At 36.9% G+C, this 17274-nt stretch overlaps 1 protein-coding gene and 1 non-coding gene across 8 annotated transcripts in view; one reads left to right on the top strand and one right to left on the bottom strand.

Moving 5' to 3' along the window:
• RBPMS (RNA binding protein, mRNA processing factor) overlaps positions 1-17274 on the top strand; it is a 189275-nt gene that overhangs the window by 96926 nt on the left and 75075 nt on the right. The gene's annotated exons all lie outside the window — the stretch shown is intronic.
• On the bottom strand, positions 772-878 carry LOC116558547. Its single transcript, XR_004272054.1, has one exon. It is a non-coding gene; the product is annotated as a U6 spliceosomal RNA (small nuclear RNA).

Raw genomic sequence — 17274 nt, 5'->3', positions numbered from 1 at the left:
AAAGTCCAGAATTTTTCTGGATTTGGCTGCTCAGAATAACTGCCTCCTCACTCTGTTTCTCTCCTCTAGAACAAAGTAGAAACCAGTTATTTATTGAACACCAATGGTATACACTGAACCACAGTGTATAATGGAATGTTTTGATTAAAAAAAAAGTTTCATGATTCTGCATTAAATAAATAAAACCTGAATTTTCTCAGTGTAATGACACATTAAACTTGAAAATAGAACCACAGTTTCAATTTAGCAGGGTTTTATTTGAACCAGGTGGACACCTTCTAAATGCAGAAATATTCTGGGTCCTTTAAAGTTATGTTAGATGAAGTTTTCACCATGTTCTTTTCATTGTTCTTACAAAGGAAGTAACAAGCAGTTGAAGCTTCACAGACTTGGCTCTCATTGCTTTACTGTATTTCTCCTGTGTGTATAGAGATGTCACTGACTCATTTTCCAAACAATAGGCTTTTATTGTGACCTCTCATCTGACAAGGCAGCATTCCCTTAGGTGGTAGGTTGCATTTTTGTTTTGTTTTGTTTTTTAAAGATAACTTAAGGGTTTTGTTTGTTTGTTTGTTTAAAAAAAAAAAAAAAAAAAGGCGGGGTTCCACTACGTTGCCCAGGCTGGTCTCAAGCTCCTGGACTAAAGTGATTCTCCTGCATTGGCCTTCCAAAATGTTTAGATTACAACCGTGAGCCACCACACCCAGCCTGAAGGTTGGTTGTTTTTTTCTTTTTTCTTTTTATTTAAAAAAAAAAAAAATTTTTTTTTAAGAAAATTTGGAACGCTTTACGAATTCGTGTGTTATCCTTGCGCAGCGGCCATGCTAATCTTCTCTGTATCGTTCCAATTTTAGTATATGTGCTGCCGAAGCAAGCACGGTTGTTTTTTAATGTTTAAATGGTAATAGTCAAAAAACTTTGTTTCCTTGCCATACTAACTAGAGTACAGTGAACATAATTTCAATTTTTCTTGGTGCCCAAAGGTTACTACAAATAATAGGTAATGACCCTACTATAATATAAAGATAGAGGTGTTAAACCCTGTTTTCCCCTGTGCCAGCTGGCCACAGATCATTTGTCTGGTCCTGAGGTCTGATTTTAGGTTATTCTTCTTGCACTCAGCTTTCCATTCTAATTTTTCACTGGCAGTGAGCCTTTCTTTAGCAGTATCCTCTCCTGTTTGATACATTAATACTGTTTGCTACTCATGAGTTATTAACTTGGGAAGGATCCCAAATAAAACAGGTCTAATTCTGTCCTATTCTATGGGCCTAAAGAAAACTTCGTATTTACATGTGGAGTAATGAGCCTGGGCTTTCTGCTGTCCAGGGCTGACTTACATAAGAGTGTAGGGTGTTTACTGAGCTCATAGCTGATCCCTTTCTTGACATTTTAACCTCTTCTGTGTAAAGTACAGCAGTAGAGGTATTAGAAATCTTCCTAATGTTAGGAGGCTGAGTCAGGAGAATTGCCTGAACCCAGGAGGCGGAGGTTGCGGTAAGCCGAGATCGCACCATCGCACTCCAGCCTGGGTAACAAGAGCGAAACTCCGTCTCAAAAAAAAAAAAAAAAATCTTCCTAATGTTGAGTACTGATAGGGGTTGATCCTTAATAAACATGTTACAATACAGTAAGGAAGAAAAAAAAAAAAAAAGAAATCTTCCTAATGTTATAGTTGGGGAAGTAGACCTAGAGAGGATGGGTAATTGAGTCAGCATGTATAGGTTTAGAGCTCCAACGAGGAAGCAACTAAAAGTAAACTTCCTGCATCTCATCCCTGTCCATTTTATACAGTATCTTTTTGCTTGCTTTGTACATGGGATGTTGCTGCATTTTTCCTTGTGGCAGTGACAGACTGTTTAATTCACATTGTCCACGATAAATTGCCAACATAAAGTTTGGTATGTGACCGTGGAGCAGACTTATTCAAGGGAATGTATTTAATCATGAAGCTCATAGGTGTATTCTTTGTGGCCCAACATATTAGGCTCTTTTCAGGTTTATCTATTCTAGTTGATGAGTTAAAAACATATGATGCATGTAGCCAAGACAAAATTTTCTCCCCTTATGTCATCTGTCCAGGGTTCGTTTAACAACATTTTCTTACATTGCTTTGGAGAGACTCAATGTTGTAATGTTTTGTTTTATTCCACTATTGAGAAACATACACCTGAATCCCATAAGTTTCTCTGTGTAGAATAGTTCAGTATTATGAACCACTTCTCCATGTTTGGAGCTTTTCTTTTTGTTGTTTCTGTCTTGATTGCTATCTGGTTCAGTTGTTAGTATTAATGATTAGCTTTTTCTCAAAATGACTGATTTTTAGAATATTTTCTTCCATTTTTGGACTGGGCTTCATTCATTTCGATAACTTTGTGGAAAAACATGCTCAAATTGAATTAAGTGGTAACACTGAACTTTAATTGGGGAATTACTCAAACCTTCTAAAGTTAAATACAGTATGTTTTGTTTCTATAGCAAAAAGTCCAAAGTTAGGCAAAAAATAACCCAAACCCAGACTTGTTTTCAGGTTATCTTTGGTCCCATTAATCCACATCATTAGAAACCCCATCCATTCTTTAACCTGACAGCAAAATATGTGACCTATTCTTTGTCTTTCACTCACTTTGTAATTTCTGTACCTATTTTGAATTTCTGAGCTAAAGGAAGGGGGCACTGACAATCTTAAGTATCTAATTATTTTTAGGACTTGTTTATAATTTTGGAAAGTAAATTAAATACACTAATATAGGGAATTAGCTAGGTTTAGGAAAAATTCTGATTTGTGGAAATTTTTAAAAGGAACACAGGAAGCAGAGCATGTTGAAGGGTAAAGATCCCCAACAGATGTGGGAGTAAACCATCTCTAGCTATTCCCAGCAATGGAGAGGACCTCAAATTGTCATTGTTGTCTAGTAGGAATCTTGTTTTTATAAAGGAGAATGATTTGTAGTTAACCTTCAATTCATCAAGCTTATGCATTATCTCTGCTAATCTATGCATTATCTCTGTAATGACCAATTTCCAAACTCCAGTAAGACAAGACAATAGTGAAACAAGACAGTGCCTGTTATGGCATCCTCTTGTCTTACTGGGTGTTTGGAAATTGGTCATTACTTTAAAAAGTTGTAGACTCTTTAGTATATGTGTCATTCATTTGCTATCCTTCCTTCGCTGATTTTGTATAGTTGTTATTGGGCTAGGTTTTATCTTAGACTATATTATAATTTATTATGAGAGAACTAGAGAAGTCTATGTTTATCACTGCAAAATGCCTTCGTAACTAAACATTGCTTAGGCTAGTGTCATTTGCTTTACTCTCAAACTATACTCATTAATCTAAGTGATCTTCAGTTATCAGTGAACCTCCAAGTTCAGTGTTTTTTCCAGATAGTTCTTGAGATATAATTTGTATATGATCCGCTTATTTAAAATACTCAATTCAATGGCTTTTGGTATGTTACATTAATTTTTTTTTTTTTTAATTAAAAATAGAGATGGGGTTTCACCATGTTGGCCAAGATGGTCTCGATTTCTTGACCTTGTGATCCGCCCACCTCGGCCTCCCAAAATGCTGGGATTACAGGCGTGAGCCGCCGCGCCCAGCCAATTTTTTAAAATTATGGTAAAATACATTTAAAATCTTACCATTTTAATGACTTTTAAACATACGCTTTCTTGGTATTTATATTCACCATTTTGTTCAGTCATTACCACTATTTCCAAACTTTTTAATCAACCCAAAGCAGAAACTCTGTAGCCAACATGCAGGAAATACCTTCCCATTCTCCCTTTCCCCAGCCCCTGGTAATCTCTAATCTGCTTGCTTTCTCTGTTAATTTGCCTATTTTAAATAATGAAATATTTATCCTTTTGCTTCTGGCTTCTCTTTCTCAGCATAATGTTTTTGAGGTTCATCCACAATGTGGCATTTACCAGAATCGAATTCCTTTTTATATCTGAATAAAGTTTATTGTATGGATATGTACATTTTGTTTATTCATTTGTTGATAGACACTTAAATTGTTTCCACCTTTTGGCTGCTGTGCATAAGGCTGCAGTGAACATTGATGATAAGTATCTGAATCTGTTAAATTCCTTTTGGTGTATACTTAGAAGTAGAATTTCTGGGTCATATGGTGATCATGTGTTAGCTTTTTGTTTAGTTTTGTTTGTGACTGTTTTCCATGGTGGTTGCACCATTTTGCGTTCTCACCAGCAATGTATACTTTCTCCATATGATCTCTAAATCTTGTTCCTGTTTTTAAAATTATAACCATTCTAGTAGATATGAAGAGATCATGGATTCTTGCTAAATGCTTTTTGACTGATTTTAATAGTAGTTATGATTTCTTTAGGAATCCCACATGATGTAAAATGTTTCTTTTAGGAGGGACAAGTAACATTTCTTTTCTCTGGTGACAGTTCTAATTAATGGAACTGTGTTACCCTTAAACAGTTTGTTTTACCTGGTAATAAATAACAGAACAGGGAAAAACTCAACCCTTAGAGTACTCACTTAGTAAGACAAAACTTGAAGGAAAGGTATTTTTTCAAGGTCTAAGTAGATTTTGGAATAAAGAGTTGAAAAGCAGTTTTGTTTAGAAGAGGTAAAATGGCTGCCACTCAGACTTCCATTGCAAAGAAGCCTTAATAATAAATGGAAAAACTAAGTGTATATAAAGTAAAAATTCATAAATTATTAAATTATTTCTTGACATTGAAAAAATTTGATTCAATAGTATTTGCAGTTAAGAGAGAATTTTTAGAAAACTTTAATAATTTGTAAGATAATACGCTGAGAAAGGACTTGATAGTGTCAGATGTTGAAAAAACAGCTGATAAGATCAGAAAAACTTAGCTCTTCATTTCCATAAATTGCTGGCATTCAAAGAAACAGTATATTTATTTATAAATATCACAGTGATTACAGCCTTATAGGTAATTTGGTATATTAAATAGTTTAAGCTTTCCAACTACCAAGGTTCTTTACAATTAGGTATCATTAATTCATTAGTCCCATACCAGGTTTCTCAAGTGTGAGATGGTATTATTTACTTCCAAAATGTTAAAGGGAAATCAAGCAAAACATTTGCAAATACTCTGTAGGCAAACTTGTACCATGAATGTATTTTCTTAGCCAGAAGTACTGGTATAAACCGTTGAGTATGGAAGAATACCAAGGTAATCAAGACCTGCACTGGCTACACAAAAACATTTTGGCTTCGTTAAACAGTCTCTGTTTCCTGTATCACAGGTTTTCCTGACAGCCTGTGCAAGTTAAGACTTTTGATCTTAATATTTGTACAGCTTGTGAGCTAGGTGAATTATTTCCACCAAATCAAACTTTTTACAAATACAGCATCCAGATGGCCTATCTCAACTCCCCTGGCCCCCACCAGACATTATATCAATATGTTTCTTATCACTTTTGGAATTTTCTGTTTCATTTAGTGTATTGCTGAGAGCAGTTAAAGAGGCCCAATTAGTCTGATCCCAGCTGGGACTTTTAGATGGGAAATATGCAGGATTGCCAGATGAGATCATGAGCCTGATCTAGTGTTTTATCTGTTAAATCTGTTTATAACTACTTAACTCTTGATTCACAGACTTTTAAGGCAGCCATTTGACGTCACTGGGTTGGGAAGTAGGCTTGTGCCAGTATAAAGCCGCTGTGATGTGGGGCTGTTGGGCCCTTCTGTTTTTCTCAACTACGTGGGTGCACTCTGCAGCTTGACAAACAGCCATATCCAGTGAGCTCCCCCCAAAGAAATTTGAGATCAACTCAACATGAAAGGCATACCTGCAAAAGTGACTCCTAACCCATATACAATTAAAAAAGAAGGCACTAATTAATAAGTGACCAATGTGTGATTATTTAGTTATAGAATCTGTGGAGATTTTCTTTATTCTGTCTCTGTGCTCTTCATGGTAGCCTTGCATTTTTTGTTACAAAACCTCCCTACAATGATAATAGCATGTAAGTTAAAAGTTGTTTTGAAAAAAGCAAATGATGCATTTTTTAAGTGTGAAGAATTAAGTTCCTAGTCTTCAGTGTTTGCCTGAAAAAGATTAAGTGGGTTATTTGAATTTATGAAGCATTTACGTAGAAAACTATAAAATAAAACACTAGTAAAAGAACCTCGCTGGATGTGGTGGCCCACATCTGTAATCCTAGCACTTTGGGAGGCCGAAATGGGTGGATCACCAGAGGTCAGGAGTTTAAGACCAGCCTGGTCCAACTTGGTAAAACCCTGTCTCAACTAAAAATACAAAAATTAGCCAGGAATGGTGGCAGGCGCCTGTAATCCCAGCTAATCGGGAGGCTGAGGCACGAGAATTGCTTGAACCTGGGAGGTGGAGGTTGCAGTGAGTTGAGATCACACCACTGCACTCCAGCCTGGGTGACGGAGTGAGACTCCATCTCAATAAATAAATAAATATAAATAAACAGGATTCATCCCAGCTCTGTCTCTGTCCAGTGCTCCTACTCTTTACCATACTGGCCAACATGGCAAAACCCTGTCTCTACTAAAAATACCAAAACAAAACAAAAAAATTAGCTGGGCATAGTGGTGGGCACTTGTAATCCCAGCTACTTGAGAGGCTGAGACAGGAGAATTGCTTAAACCTGGGAGACAGAAGTTGCAGTGAGCTGAGAGCGAACCCTTGCACTCCAGCCTGGGTGACAGAGGGAGACTGTCTCAAATAAAACAAAGAATCTTAAGGAAGTTTAAATAAAGTCGATGGAATTATTAGAAGTATCCTTTCCCTGGGGAAATAAGGAGAAGAGCCACAGGTTCTCACACATAAACAAGTGTATATTCCAATGATAAATACATGTAGAAATCTCAAGTTTATCCATTTCTTCTCTAGATGTAAAACACTTCATCAAATAATTATAAGACTGTGTGAAAGGGCCCTCAGAATTTTCCTTGTGTCCTTTTTTGAGGATCTGTGTGTTTAAACTTACGTCATTTTAGAATTCATGCCATTTAAAAAATACCTTATTTGACCTTGCCCTTTCTCCATGGTTTTTCAGACGTTTCAGAAAATGCTTCGAATCTAATTTGCCTCTATTGTAAATGTAAATAGAAACTATAGTTAGTGTTTGTGGAACATGAAGTGCAAAGTGAGTTTGTTGTCAGATCTTGTTTTGCTGCTAAGATGCCAAGCCAGTTTTAGAACCAAAAACTCTTAATGTCTTGACTATCTTGACTGATCGTTGTGTAGTGCATATTTTGGCACCTTACATCACTGTCATCTTTATTCTCTTTTACTTTTAGTGAATGATCACATCATGGTGATGACTAGGGTCCGCAGAGTTCCCTTTCACACACCGGGTTAATGTTTTTGATAATCCATAAGGATTTGAACTTTTGCTCCACAAAGCTAGAACCCTTGGTTTTAGTCTGTAACTGGAATGCGTTAAAACATTTTAAAACTTTGGGGAGTTGGGTGGGACTTAACCATCTCAAAGATTGAATAAGGTGTTTTGATGTTATTTTACTCTTTCAAGTATATACAATATGAAGTATTTTCTTTCTTTATAATTAAATGCAGGCTTTTTTGCTTTTTCTAGACATTTAATAATTACATGGATGTGTTAAAAATTTTAATGACAATTACAATGTCAAGTTTTTATATGTAAAATGAGGAAGAAGAAATAAAGTAAATGTTTATAGAATATGAAAAATTATATATGTAATATATAATAAGAGACTAGAGGAATAAATAAAACCAACTTCCAGTGAATATGATTAGACAATCTAGGATCTGCAAGATAATAAAATCTGTTAACAAAGCTAATATTTATAGAAAAATACACCATGAAGTATATTTTTAAGACTAAAATTTCTTCTCTGAAAATCTAGTGTTAAGTTTCAGTAGAGGACGTTTTGAAAAACTAAGTGATGACTTGAGTAACCTGGTCATTGCATAAAAGGATATAAGATATTTTTCTGGCCATTGTGCAGCAAGGTAATTTTTAGGATTATTGTTTTTAAAAGTTCAAAATAATTTCCCCAGAAAAGCAGTTGGGTAGAAAATTTCTACTATAAACTTATGACCAAGTTATCTTGTATTTTGAATTTTTAAAAATCTATTTCCTTATTTGCCCTGCACAAAACATCAGTCATGTGTAAATGAATGAATAAATACACAGAGTACTTAAAGAGTTAAATTTGTAAACACAGACACGAAAGTAAGTTTAGGTGGAAAGGAATTCACATCAAGTTATTTAAAGAAGCAAAAACAGGTGAAGTATAAAAGCATTATTTCTATGTGTACTTTGAAAAATATGAATAAAAATACAATCCACACAAAGTAATTTCTGTATAATGTTTCACAGAATTTAGGTATTCACTTAGAAGTCAGATGTAATGATATCCAAACATTGAATAGAAGGCAGAAAACGTTATTTAAGATTACAGGTCATAGATACACCTCTGTGGAAAAGCCAAACAACCAGATATGAAACAATTTGGCTATTGACACATCTTAGAATGCTAAATAAATGAGTGACAAAATGAATGGAGGAAAGGCTTTTAGGCTTAGGGATCACCCTAGGTTACTGTAGCAGGAAGATGTTGATTTTAACAAAACTTCACCCGTTCCTCTTGATTTATCTGTAGAGGTGTTTAACAAATTCTGAACACATACTTAAAACTATTCTTAAAATTAAACATTTTAATACACTGACTTTAAAACCATACTGTGTACTTGATGTTATGTATTTCTACGTAACATCAAGTGTTAGTGAGTTTGTAGCTGTAAATGGGTACTAAATCTGTAAATTGAGGCTAAGAGGAGAACAATGGAAGTTTGTTTTGATAACAGTATCATGAGTGTGTCCCAATCCAGCTGTCCTGATGTATATTTACTTTACTGATTTGGGGGCTCTTCCTCAAGCCTTGGTTTTCCTTCCTATGCCATTGATCATAGCCACCTCAAATGGTAAAAGGTTCAAATTAAATGAGATGGTGGGTGTTTTTCTTGGTTTTTTGATATTTTGTTGTTAAGACAGGGTCTTGCTCTGTTGCCCAGGCTGGAGTGCAGTGGTACGATCATGGCTCACCACAGCCTTGAATTCCTGGCCTAAAGTGCTCCTCCCACTTCAGCCTCCCGAATAACTGGGACCACAGACACATGCCACCAGACCTGGCTAATTTTTTTATGTTTTGTAGAAGTGGTGTTTCTCTGTGTTGCCCAGGCTGGTATCAAACTCCTGGCCTCAAGTGATCTCTCACCTCAGCTTCTCAAAGTGTTGGGATTATAGCTGTGAACACTGCACCTGATCGAGATAGGTTATTTTTAAAGTCACTGGCACTCAGTAATGGTAAAAATGCTGATAATTAATTACACTCTTCACAAAGGACTGAACACTGACTTATAGTTAATGGTAAAATTATCCTTCCTTTCTTGGAGCTCATCAGGGAAACACCGTTGCAATGTTATCCTTAATATTGTCAAACCTATAACATATTGTAAACCAAATAAACATATCCTCATCTCCCTTTTATTTTACCTTAATTGTGCATATCTTTCTCCATTTCAAATTCTAATTGAATCAGTTTCAAAGACCCAACATCCATTGATTATAATGCTTGTTTAGCAGCCAGTGAGATTCCTGACTTAGAGTTTATTGTATAGATAAGCCTTTTTGCAGAAAGGGAGAAACTCAGCCTCAGTTTGGTTAAATCACTAGTAATCTAATTGCAGGGATTCATTAGAGTAGAGGAAGAGCACATCTTTTAGTTCTTAGAGGGGAGCGTTTTGCCTCACTTTGTTTTGGCTCCCTGTGCAGCACAGGAAGTACTTTGCAGTGAACTTCCTAAGTTTGGACTTGACTGTTTACATTCTTTTCAACTAACTTGTGCCTAAGCCCCAAGTTACCGGTTGGAGGGAGCTTGCAAGTCATTTGATGGTATGTGTTAGAGGTGTTTTAAAAATAGGACTAAGGAGCAACTTTACCCTCTTTCCTTATTTCTGTATTTTTATGAAATTCATCAGTGACATCTCCCCCCCAATCCCCACTGATTAATTTAGTAAATGGTATTAGTAAATGACTTTGAGGACCAATAAATAATTTATTGGCATACATGGCTCATTTTTATCCTTAGTGAAGTTAAGGATATAAAACTATTGAGTTATAAAATTATTTGTATTTTTTAAATGTAATACAGCTTTTTCTTTCTAAAAATTTGTTATTGTTAAGTTATACAGTTTACAAATTAGTAACCAGATCAAGATGGTGATTATCTGTCAGGGAGGGGAAGGAAAACAAGAAAATGCATGTTTTCTACTTGCTCTTGGTATTCCACTTCATTAGCATTACCTAAACTTGGTTGGGCACACTCAGGATGAGAAGGCTTCACTGGATGTTGTTGGGGGCTGGGGGGCTCATTGCTAAAGTACTAGAGAGCAGAAACAGGATTCTGAAAACATACTTGGAGGCCTATTGTGGTCTATGTCTGATCTTTAAATAGAAATTTTCTCAAAATGGTTTTGGAAACTTTAGGCAACTGTCTTTTTTCAGTTGTAGAGTTTGTTTATGTCAGTAGTGCTTTTCTCTCCTTCTCCTACTGCTTTTTTTCTTCTGCACCAGCCACTAATAAAAGCTCAAAGTAAACTTTGCAGAATGATCCTTAAAACATATACAGAAAGTTAAGATAGGTCCTCAAATGACCTAGCAAGCACTTACGGTGAAGCTAAAAGAAGAGCATGTTAAATGCATTCTCTTAGCCTGCCTACCTTACAAGTAGGACTTACTTCTTATTCTTCTTCATGTGCTTTTCCATGTAGACACAGACACACTTGTTTTTTTAAAATAATTCTGAGACTTTTTAATTACATAGTAATCATTCAACTTATATTTGAATTTATAAAGCGTTTTCATACATGCATGCATCTGTTGTCTCATTTTGCCTGATATGTGCATAATATGTAGTGGATGCAAAAGTAGGTTGCTTTCCCTTTTCAGTAATTAGAAGATTAATGTGTAATTATGTATAATTAATCCTTTCTTAAAGAACTGACACCATGCTTGAAACCATCATCTCAACACCAGTGATGCTTTGACTTTAAAAAATAAAAATAAACCCTTTTATCTTTAAAGAATTTATATCATCATCTACCAATTGGATATGATATTAGTAAGTATTTCAAAACCCATCCCTTCCCAGTTTAATCCTGGGATTTGTACTTGGCAGAAGCTGTGTGGGTACATACGTGGCTCTTAAGAATGAAAGTGATTCTCTCAATTTGCTATTGCTAGGAAAAGAGATGCAAGCTATTTTTAAAGTTGTAATTGATAATGAATTTGCACAAAAACGTTGATAGTGAATTTGCCCCTGCTCTTTCATTGGATACACTATGTTACCAAGTATTTTCTAGACTGGCCTATTTCAGTAATATAGACTGGCTTCTTCGAGACTAAGGTTGTGATTTCTTTTGTCAGTTTTATTGTTTTCTTTCCTTTTTTTTTTTTTTTTTTTTTGGTGCCAAACTCGTTGGTTTAAGCCTATGATCTGAGTGTTACAGTGATGAATCACACAATCCAGAAGTCATTTCCATGGTCACACTGACAGGGCATGTTTTCTATGCCAACATGCCTGAAATTTTTGATGTGACTTTGGTCAAATACAGGTAAGTACTTCATTGAGGCAGAGACCCTGTTGATTTCCCAAGTCTGTGAAGTTTGCCATCAAAATTCAGAAGTTTCTTTGGGGTCACTTGACAGTGACAGACATCAGACTTGAATGTCTTGGGCCAACATTAAGCAGATATGGACCATTAGAAGTTTGTTTATAGGTTTTCCCCAAATCACCCCAAGATCCTCTATCAGAGTTGAAGATTTAACTAAATTGAGAGCTATTGTCTACTATCTGCTTCCTTAAAGCTTTTGAGTGCCTTCATTTAGCAGGTAGCAGGAGTTGCAAAGGGGAAAGAAGTATGCCTATGGGTTTATTGATTGTCCTAACAGTAAGGCAGGAGAGGAGGAGACAGTAAGGACTCTGCAGTGCCACACTGCTGACAGCACCCGCCACATTTGGTATTTGTGCATTAAGGATTCCAAGGGATGTTTCTGTGCCTACCAGAGCAGTTGACCTGCTGCTGTACCTTCTGTTTACCTTTAGAGTCCTCAGTGTAAAAATGTTAGCATGAAGATTCCTGAGTAAGAGAGCACCATCTGCACTCTGGCCTATGTTTGAAATATTATCTATTTCAAAGTGTCACTGTAAAATATTGCTTTAATGGGTAACTGACCGTGTTTGGTTTAGAAACAGCCCCTTCCTGTCATTGTCAGGGCCCAGGTCTTTCAATCATCCTTTTCAGAATGGTTTGAGAACATAGTGGCAAAAGTTCAAACAATCATGCCCTTTCAACCCTTTAGAAAATAAACTCTGCTTGAATCTGATTCCCTTGACATGTTAAAGATTGAGTTTATAGCTTCTTCAAAGGCCCTGTCATGATTTTATAGTCATCCTATACAAAGCAGATTCTCCTTGGGCCTGGTTATGTACATAGGAGTGGTTGGCCAACACAAAAAGTAAATGTGTGTTAGTGGAAAAGGAGCTAATTTAGCTGGGGTGGATGGTCAAGTCAGATGGAGATTCTGGATACCTTCAAAGTATCTGCCCGGTTCCTCCTACAAAGGGAATCCAGTCTCTGCAATTATCAGCCAGGCCCCCGAAAGCTGCTAAGACTGTGTGAACCAGCAGACGTCAGGCAGGAGAAGGAGGAACACACATCAGCTCCTTGTAGGGGAAACATGGGGAATAAAGGAAACTACACAGCATCAGACTGGATCGCAGCTCAGGTGTCCTGCTGCTTCTTCCCAGTTGGGGCAGTCTCAGAGCAGAGTATGAATCTCATCTTTCTCTTTCTAAGTAATAGAAGAACCTCTCCAAAAAGGACAAAGGAGAAGAATCCCTATTGGTTCATATTTGGAAGAGGAGCTCCATAGCTGATAAGCACTGGGTGGTAGGGATTAGTGTTTATCAAATGCCAGGCATTCATCTAGACATTTGCAAGATTTTATTTAATCTTCACAATGAATGCTGTGAAATATGGATTATATTCATACCCAGTTTACAGAAGAGGAAACTGAAGCACAGAAAGGTTGAACAGTATATCCAAGGTCAATAGTGGAGTAGTGTTTGAATCTAGGAAGTCAGACTCTGAAGACTACACTCCCGATTGTCACAATGTAAGCCTCTTGTTCATGGGGAGGTTCCACAATATTGAGTGTGACCTTGAGTTGGGGTGTCTCTTTTAAAATTGTGACTATAATTAACTACAGCTAGTGGTACTCCTAGACAACTAGTTTTCTCAGTATGTCTGCCAGTTGTAGGAGGGGATTTGATTAACCAAGACTATCTTCTCCTGGTTGCTTTTCTAATACTTCTAGGTTCGGCGGCAGACATGAGGTTTTCCCCAGTTTGTTATTGGAGCAGGTACATCCTACCTTAAACAATGTGTTGTTTTCACCATAGGAGTCTGGCGTAGTGGTAGGATGGTGTGTGAGTTTGAGTGCCACAATTTATTCACAGGAATAAAAGTGAAGCCAAATACACATTGTATTTTAAAAAGTAGCCTAGTCACTAGGAAATATTAAAATTTTTTTATGCCTCTGGTTAATGAGGATTAGATTAGGCTTCTCTGTCGTGGCCAAGATTATTATTTTATAACTTAGCTGGTTACAGATATTATCAGAGGAGAAATTACACAGGATTGAAATCAGATAAACCCGTGAAACATTCTAGACTAGGCATGGAAACATATTCTTTCTGTTACTAAAACCTTCAAAAGAGAATAAAATGTTAATGCGTTTTATGGAACATCTAGTTTAGAAACAATTATGAAGATTTTTAAATTCAGGAGTTTAAAAATTAAAAAAAAAAATGGCTACAAGATAATGCAGTAGCTGGAAGTGTTAGGTTGAATTAGGTAATCAAGCAAGGAACCGTACCTGGACTCATGGCCCAGCATCACATGGAATGGCTCCATGGCCGCATATACCACAGAAAGCCCTGGGGAAGGGGTCTCTTTCTCCAAGTGCAATATAGCTGTTTTGCCAATGGAAAGGGACACATACTTTAAAATGACTGATTTAGACAAGGAAAAAAGGAGTACTAAATCAGAGTATTCTAAGGTAAAGCCAGGGCAAGCACTAGGAGTTAGTTGGATTAAGAAAAGGAATAAGGCATAATTGGTGTGATACAGTTTTTCATTGGGCAATAACCCAGCAGCACAGGCTTTTGTATTAACAGTCCTGATGTCTTTGCAAGCAATGCCCTTATTTAGGAAAAGTATGAAATACGGTTTACATCTGGCAGATTCTTTCCCTCACTTGTTCATTCTCTGTTGGAACCCATATCTACCTAAGTTTCATCACAATGCAAACTGAACAACAGCCTCAGTTATTATCTGAAAACAATGTAGTCTTTATAAAATAAAAAACCTAGCAGAACTGTAATGTTCTCTCTCTCTCACACACATACTCTATTGGGAATCAAAAAATTGGATTGTGTTGTGGATTTTGTACGTAGTTAGCTGGGAAGTTAGACAAATTAATTTATTTTTCTGGATCTTTTTTAATCAATGTTGGGAAGCCTGTTGGCCTTTTGGATGAGAATTCTTACATTATATGGGACAATCCTGCTCCTTGTAGGACTTTATCATCTTGCCTCCGGCCTAATGAATGCCTGTATGGTCTTCAGTGTATAATAGCCCTCAGATATCTCATTGTGATTTCGATGTACATTTCTCTATACTGTTTATATGTTAAAACATTTTATAGAGAGCTGAGAATAAAACACATAACAGCCCTCAGGTATAATAAAACATATATAACAGCCCTCAGATATCTCATTGTGATTTCAACGTGGATTTCTCTATACTGTTTATATTTTAAAACATTTTATAGAGAGAGCTAAGTATAAAAGTCTTCTACTGTTTTTTTGAGACAGAGTCTCACTCTGTCACCTGGGCTGGAGTTCAGTGGCATAATTTTGGATCACTGCAACCTCTAAGCAGTAGGGGGAAAGGACAATGAAGAGTACTACTCATGGCTGAGAGCTAGGTTAGATGACCCCAAAAGTTCAGTACTAAAAATTCATGAATTTCATTATTTATTTAGACAAATCATTATTACTTAGCATCAGAGAACCTGACCCAGTTCTCTGTCAGCTTCCCTTTCCTGTGATCTTTACTCCTATATAGTTTTGTATTTTAAAAATGTTTGAGGCTGGGCGTGCTGGCTCACACTTGAAATCCCAGCACTTTGGGACGCCAAGGTGGGCAGATCACAAGGTCAGGAGCTCAAGACCAGCCTGGCCAATATGGTGAAACTCCCTCTCTACTAAAAGTATAAAAATTAGCTGGGCGTGGTGGCATGCATCTGTAGTCCCAGCTACTCGGGAGGCTGAGGCAAAAGAATCACTTGAACCTGGGAGGTGGAGGTTGCAGTGAGGCAAGATCATGCCACTGTACTCCAGCGTGGGCTACAGAGCAAGACTCCATCTCAGAAAAAAAAAAAAAAAAAGTTTGAGTGTCACAAGTTTTCACTTACAATGCAATGATATGTTGTTAATAAATGGTGGAAAACTTCTGCTTGTTCATTTTTAACGCACCAGCACACTGTTGTCTCAGCAAGTCTTAAATGCGGGTTTGTCTGTGACCTATCATGGAGTCATTTAAGGCTCCAAGTGAATGTAACGATTGTTTTCACAGACCCCTGGGGAAACTTTTGCGTATACCTTTCCTTGTTTCTGTTTCTAATATGTTTGAATGTTTCATGATGCCTATGGCAGAGAAAGCTGACAATATTCAAAAAAAGTGTAAATATATTTGAATCTTGGACCAGTATTTGAGAGCTTAGAATCTCTCTCAAGTATGTATTTACTTCCTAGTTTCTGATGGAAATGACATATGGTTATCAATTTTAAGAAATAGGTTATATTCCTAACTTATGTTCTTAACTTCTATAAAGGCAAAAAACTCAGTTCTTTTTACTTCATTTCCTTTTCTCCTATTGGAAGATTTGTGGTCCCCAGGATATTTCCTTTTCTTGTGACCAAAATGCTCTCTGAAAATAGTAGATGGCTTTTATTGTGGCTCATGCCTGTAACCCCAGCACTTTGGGAGGCTGAGGCAGACAGATCACTTGAGGTCAGGAGTTCAACACCGACTTGACCAACATGGCAAAATCTCGTTGCTACTAGAAATTTTAAAAAATCAGGTGGGCGTGGTGACACACACCTACCTGTAGAAGTGCTTGAACCCAGGAGGCAGAGGTTGCAGTGACCCAAAATTATGCCACTGCACTCCAGCCCAGGTGACAGAGTGAGACTGTCTCAAAAAAAGAAAACAGTAGAAGACTTTTATTCTTAGCTCTCTCTATAAAATGTTTTAAAATATAAACAGTATAAAGAAATGCACATCAAAATCACAATGAGATATCACTTCACTCCTATTAGGGTGGCTAAAATAAAAAAGGCAATAACAACTGTCTGGTACTTGGATGCATATATGGGTAGATGAATTGAAGTGGTATAGCTACTTTGTTTATTTTTGAGACAGTGTCTAGTTCTGTCTCCTTAGACTGGAATAAAGTGGCAACATAGCCCACTACAAGCTCGAACTCCTAGGCTCAAGTGATCCTCCTGTCTCAGTCTCTCAAGTAGCTGGGACTACAGGCACATACCTGCATGCCTAAGTTTTAATTTTTATTTTTAGTAGAACCCAGGTTTCACTGTGTTGACCAGATTGGTCTCAAACTTCTGGCCTCAAGAAATCCCCCTACCTCAGCCTCCCAAAGCAGTAGGATGACAGTCTTGTGAGCTGCCACGCCTGGCCTTAACTGCTTTAGAAAACAGTTTGGCAGTTCTTCAAAAAAAGTTAACACAGATTTCATGTATGACAGCAGTTTTACTCCTAGAGAATTGAAAACAAACTCACACAAAAATTTGTACACGGGTATAGCAGCCTTACAGCAGCCAAAAAGTCAAAACAACCCAATGCCATCAGTTGATGAAAGGATAACCAAATTGTGGTATGTCCATAAAATGGAATACTATTCAACAATAAAGCGAACAGTGAAGCCACTGCATGGCTAATTGTTTTGTATTTTTGGAAGAGATGAGGTTTAACTGTGTTAGCCAGGATGGTCTTGATCTTCTGACCTTGTGATCAGCCCACCTCAACCTCCCAAAGTGCTGGGATTACAGGCGTAAGTTACGGCACGTGGCCTCTTTTTTTTTTTTTTTTTTT

Source organism: Sapajus apella, unplaced genomic scaffold (assembly GCF_009761245.1).
Source record: "Sapajus apella isolate SASKATOON/1434 unplaced genomic scaffold, GSC_monkey_1.0 scaffold21, whole genome shotgun sequence".
Lineage (NCBI taxonomy): Eukaryota > Metazoa > Chordata > Mammalia > Primates > Cebidae > Sapajus > Sapajus apella.
Note: the sequence above shows the minus strand (reverse complement) of the source record. Positions and strands in the feature narration are given on the sequence as shown.